General features: G+C 46.0%; 1 long non-coding RNA gene across 2 annotated transcripts in view; it reads left to right on the top strand.

Annotated features, from left to right (window-relative positions):
• Positions 1–426: 426 nt before the first annotated feature.
• Positions 427–6,000, top strand: part of LOC141580804 (uncharacterized) — a 262,687-nt gene continuing 257,113 nt past the window's right edge. For both annotated transcript variants that reach the window (XR_012513136.1, XR_012513134.1), the window contains exon 1: positions 427–800. This is a non-coding gene — a long non-coding RNA (uncharacterized LOC141580804). The remainder of the gene's footprint in view (positions 801–6,000) is intronic.

The following is a 6,000-nucleotide window of genomic DNA, read 5'->3' as shown; positions in this document are numbered from 1 at the left end:
CAGGCTGGTCTTGAACTCCGTGACCTCAAGTGATCCACCCGCCTCGTCCTCCCAAAGTGCTGGGATTACAGACCCACTTTAATTTCTAATATTGTTACTAATAATCTACATAAATAAAAACTCTTTGGGGTTCCCGATAATCATTGAGTATCAAGTGGCTTTGAGACCGGAGTTTGAGAACCTCTGCCTACGGAAGAGCATATGAATTCCAAAACTGTGACAAGAACGGCGATCCTTAGAGAAGGTGGGTTCATTTCAGGGACGTATCAACTGTAAAAAGATCGACTCTTCCTCTCTGAATCAACAACCTGTGTCTACTCCCAGCTGTGAGTTTCCTGGGAGAGGCGCGGCTGGACGCCTGACGGCGAGCTTCCTTCCTTTATTTCACAGCACTGTTTGATCACAGCATTTTCTTCTGCATTGACGTGAACACAAGGGCACCACCTACCTCATGTCTTCCTTCTTCCTGTGGATGTCCAGATGAAGCACTTCACACTCCTTTGAGCGAGATAAACAAGGAAGATGTGTGCTTAGTCCAGAGGTTTCATCAAGAAAATGAAAGCAGAGACAATAATGTTTCGGTCTTGGTTCTCCTGTTGGCTTCAGAATGAACATAATTAAGATGACTAATGATAAACTCAGGCTGGAAAAATGAATAATCGTAGGTCATGTTGCCATGAAGTTATGAAGAAAAAGAACTCTTCGGATGTATACATGTTCCTGGCCACTCTGCTTCGTAGGGTGGAGTGAGAGGACTGCTGACCTGCCTTGCCTGTGAAGGAAGAGGTGCAGGCACGAAGGTAAAGCTGGTCTGAAAAGAGCTCAGTTTTATTTGCTCTGGGGCTAGATGAGCTTGCAGATCTGCAAATTCGGAATCTGGCTGACTGAACCACCCAGCACAGGTGTCTCTGGTAAAAGCTGGCCACCACCCCTGGTAGACCCTTTCACCAGTTAGCGGAAAGGGAGGCACTGAGTCAACATTACCAACTTATTTTCCCTGAATTTCTCGGTTAGATTCTTTAGCCTTTCTGCTGGCAAGGAGAAAGAATGTGCAGAAAGGCAAAGCATGTTAAAGCTGGTGCAGCCCCCTCTGCTTGGAAGGAAGCTCAGGAATCAGGTACAAGTCTTATTGCCAAGCATATGCCTTCATTTGTCGAAGGGTCGCTAAGTGCCTATCTGTGGCACTGACCTAGTTACAGCTTCTGAAAGAAACTGTCTTGAGCAGGGAGCTTCAACTGGGCACTGGAGGAGCTGGGAGACAAAGGACCAGTCTGTTTGCTGGCTAGAGAAATCCAAGGCTGATGTCAGAGCTTACATGATAAACACCAGGCAAGAGGGCTCACCATGTTGGCCAGGCTGGTCTCAAACTCCAGACCTCAGGTGATCCACTCACCTCAGCCTCCCAGGGAGCTGGGATTACAGGAGTGAGCCACCATGCCAGGCCATGGTCCAGCATTCTGGAAGCTGGAGGGTGTCCCTTCTCATTCCAGAGATAGGCATCAAGTTCAGCCCTGGAGCCATGAGCCTCTTACATATGTGAGGAACTAGAAAGGGGCGGTGTTGCAGACAGTTGTCTTGCTTCCTGGCTTCCACTCTCATAGCCTACCTCTGGGAGCCAGCAGGGTGTTTTGTACACAGATGAGTAAGGTTTGCTAACAGGGCCAAAGATACAGTGATCAGAGTTGTGTTTCAGAAGGATAATGTGTTTGGTACCTACTACATGCTAGATGCAGGCACTAATCCAATATTGTAAGTGGGTCGTTAAAACTCCAGCTTCCCAAGATCCACCCCTTTCTGGGGGACAGACTTAGGGCACTTGGCAATCTTCCTCAGCATCCATGGTAGCTTGGCTGCTGCCATTGTCTTTGTTGCAGCTGTGGCTGACCCTGAGTTTCTTCGATGTGGGTGTTCTGCTCTGTTCTTCCTGTACTTCTATTTCTTACGTGACTGCCTTTCCTTGTGGCCAGTCCTCTCTTAAGCACCGCTGTTCTAGGTCCCACATTCTTATCCATTTATTTATTTATTTTATTGAGATGGAGTCTGGCTCTGTCACCCAGGTTGGAATGCAGTGGTGCGATTTTGGCTCACTGCAACCTCCACCTCCCTATTTCAAGTGATTCTCCTGCCTCAGCCACTTAAGCAGCTGGAATTACAGGCACCTGCCACCATGCTCAGCTAATTTTTGTATTTTTTAGTAGAGCATATTGGCCAGGCTGGTTTCAAACTCCTGACCTCAGGTGATCCACTCACCTCACCTCCCGGAGAGCTAGGATTACAGGAGTGAGCCACCATGCCAGGCCGTGGTCCAGCATTCTCAAAGCTAGAGGGTGTCCCTCCTCATTTCAAATAATTGTGACTCTTGGGTAATCAGAATCTTGCTTATTGCATTTTTTTTTTTTTTTTTTTGAGACGGAGTTTCACTCTTGTTACCCAGGCTGGAGTGCAATGGCGCGATCTCGGCTCACCGCAACCTCCGCCTCCTGGGTTCAAGCAATTCTCCTGCCTCAGCCTCCTGAGTAGCTGGGATTACAGGCATGTGCCACCATGCCCAGCTAATTTTTTGTATTTTTAGTAGAGACGGGGTTTCACCATGTATGGTCTCGATCTCTCGACCTCGTGATCCACCCGCCTCGGCCTCCCAAAGTGCTGGGATTACAGGCTTGAGCCACCGCGCCCGGCGCTTATTGCATTTTTTAGTGGCTTCTGCCAAGATACAGAATGGGTTCTCCAGAATCAGAGCAGCTGGATCTGTAAAGGGCACTTTTTGGTGGAAGAGCAAGAATTTTTGAATTCTTCACTCACTCTGAACCAGGGTCTGAAGGTGGATCATGTTTAGAGTGATCACATAATTTGTGGTCCAAGATGAGAGAATTTTGAGAATGAATGGAAGTGCCATGAATAATGACACCAGTACAACAGGGTTCCCTGAGATTGACTTTCTGTTCTTCCCCACATGTGCCTGATCTTTTTAGGAGTAGTGTTCAGTGATTAGTCTGACAGTTTCTTCTTGTTTTTTTTTTTTTTTTTTGAGATGGAGTTTCGCTCTTGTTACCCAGGCTGGAGTGCAATGGCGCGATCTCGGCTCACCGCAACCTTCGCCTCCTGGGTTCAAGCAATTCTCCTGCCTCAGCCTCCCTAGTAGCTGGGACTACAGGCACGCGCCACCATGCCCAGTTCATTCTTTGTATTTTTAGTAGAGACGGGGTTTCACCATGTTGACCAGGACGGTCTCGATCTCTTGACCTCGTGATCCACCCGCCTCGGCCTCCCAAAGTGCTGGGATTACAGGCTTGAGCCACCGCGCCCGGCCGACAGTTTCTTCTTACCTTTTTTTTTTTTTTTTTTGGTTTAAAGACAGAGTCTCACTCTTTCACCCAGGCTGGATTGCAGTGGCACAATCCTAGTTCACTGTGGTGGCTCATGCCTGTAATCCCAGGACTTTGGGAGGCTGAGGCAGGTGGATCACCTGAGGTCAGGAGTTCGAGATCAGCCTGGCCAGTATGGCGAAATGCTGTCTGTATTAAAAATACAGAAAAATTAGCTGGGCGTGGTGGTGGGCACCTGTAATCCCAGCTACTCGGGAGGCTGAGGCAAGAGAATCGCTTGAACCTAGGAGTTAGAGGTTGCAGTGAGCCAAGATTGTGCCACTGCACTCCAGTGTCAGGTGACAGAATGGGATTCTGTCTCAAAAAAAAAATTCCTGGGCTCAAGCAATCCTCCCATCTCAGCCTCCTGAGTACTTCGGACTACAGGCAAGCCACCATCACACCCAGATAACTTTACAAATTTTCTGTAGAAATAAGATCTTACTATGTTGCCAGGGTGGTCTTGAACTCTTGAGGAATGAAATCAAGCAATCCTTACACCATGGTCTTTCAAAGTGTTAGGATTATAGGTGTGAGCCACAGCACCCAGCCTGACAGTTTTCTTATTTTCACCTAGGAAAACCTAGGAAGGTATCCTATGAATCCCACTTCTGCTAAACTGTTCTGATAAAATAAAAATAGTAGCTAACATTTATATAGCACTTACCATATGTTAAACACTGTTCTACGTCTTTTGCATTTGTTAACTTATTCAATCTTCCCAGTCTCATGAGATTGGTATTCTATTTTTATTTCCCTTTTACAGATGGAAACATAGGAACACAGAGGTTAAATAGCTTGTCTAAGCAGCAGAGCCAGGATTTGAACCCATGAGGCTCCAGAACCTGTGCTTGTGAACACTGTACCATGCTACCTCTGCCCTGCAGCCTTATAATTTAGTTTCAACCAACATTTATTGAGGACCTACTACATGCCTGGATGTGTGCTGGGTACTCGTGGTGCCAAGTCTAATGGACATGAGGCCTGCCGTGGCTCAGTTCCCCATCAGGGAAGATGGATGAGGCCTGCCCTTGTAGTGGAGAAATAATCTATAGGGTGTCCTGTGGGAAGGGCCAGCTATACCATCACACAACATGAAGATTTATATTCAGCTCGCGAGTTATCTTATTTGGATGGCCATGGCAGAATTACCTTAGTTCTCAGTCCTTAGTCTTCCACGTTATGGGGTGTCCTTTGAACCCATAATTAAAATCTTTCAATCAGAGGCAGTGCTCCCAAAGCAATGTGCACGATTTATGAAACTACCAAGGGAATGTTCTCAATAGGCAAAGAAGGTTAATCAGAGCATACTGGTGGCTTCATTTGTGACTGCCTCCTGGCAACCCCATGCTATTACCCCCGTCTTGTTTGGGGATACACCAGACATCTTGCTTTAGGGACTTTGCAGAAAGAAGATGGGAGCAGAATCTCCAGGGATGTTTTTTCAATTTACTTCCTTAAGAATTATGATGTATAGGATGGCAATGTGCAGTTCTGACTACCATAATACAGTTTCCTCTAAGAATGCGTGATGTTGAAACATAGTTGTTTGAATAAAACAAGGGGAAGGTTTTCATCTTGGCGAGGTACAAAGGCTTTTTTTTTTTTTTTTTTTTTTTTTGGCATGAGCACGTCTGTGAGAAACAGAGCGCTTATTGTTCAGCATGTCAGGGCTCTGTGCCGGTCAAGGAAATGCTGATGAAGTACTTAGGCTCTGTGGAGGGGTGAGGGATGGGAGGTCCTCATGAGACAAGAAGAGAGCAAATGGGTAACAGTGTTTGTTTAGCCTGCCCTTCGAGACAGCCTTCCAATAATGTAAAGGCAATGGTGTGTGTGTGTGCGTGTGCATGCCTGTGTGTTTAAAATTAGAAAAATTATAGCAATGAACAGGGAGCACTCATGCCCTAACCGTTTCCAGTTCATGGTATTGTTTGCCTGCCTCGGTTCACATCATGCTGCCCTATGTACAAAAGACACGAACATTCCCTGTCTCATCTGAGACGGTTTTATTTGAAAAACTTTGAAGGAAGTTAGGATGTTAAAACATTGTGTTTCCAAATAGGACATTTCTCAAGCACAATTTTCCCTAAATGAAGTATGTAGTGCATTGAAGCTAACCTGTTAGCAAACCCAATTGATCATTGTTCATTGAGTGCCCATCCGATTAGGGTCCGTGTATTGATCACTCGGTAGGGGTTAGGGATTGGCTGGTGGTTAAATGGATCACACCAACTTATACCAACTCACAGAGGTGGATGATGGTGAGCTACTTTACAGATAGGGAGAGTGAGACTCAGAGAGAATAGATCGATTTTCCAAAAGTAGTAGATCCAGGATCTAAGTTCAAGCTGGTCAGGCAGCAAAAACTTGTCATGGGACTACCATGTTTTTTCCTATGCATGCTGAAGGGACCCCTAGATGAAGTTCCCACAGATATGTTCACATTCAAATTGATGAACTTTACACCTGGGATTGGAAATTCCTAGAGAATATGGTAGTGTGTGTGTGTGTGTGTGTGTGTGTGTGTGTGTGAGAGAGAGAGAGAGAGAGAGAGAGAGCGAGAGCGAGAGAGAGACAGAGATTTGCTAATACAGATTAAACACAGTCATAAATCTTAATAGATTTATTCTCCACA

This window comes from Saimiri boliviensis, chromosome 13 (assembly GCF_048565385.1).
Source record: "Saimiri boliviensis isolate mSaiBol1 chromosome 13, mSaiBol1.pri, whole genome shotgun sequence".
In the NCBI taxonomy this organism is placed as follows: domain Eukaryota; kingdom Metazoa; phylum Chordata; class Mammalia; order Primates; family Cebidae; genus Saimiri; species Saimiri boliviensis.
The sequence above is the reverse complement of the archived record's forward strand: the minus strand, read 5'-3'. Positions and strand labels throughout refer to the sequence as shown.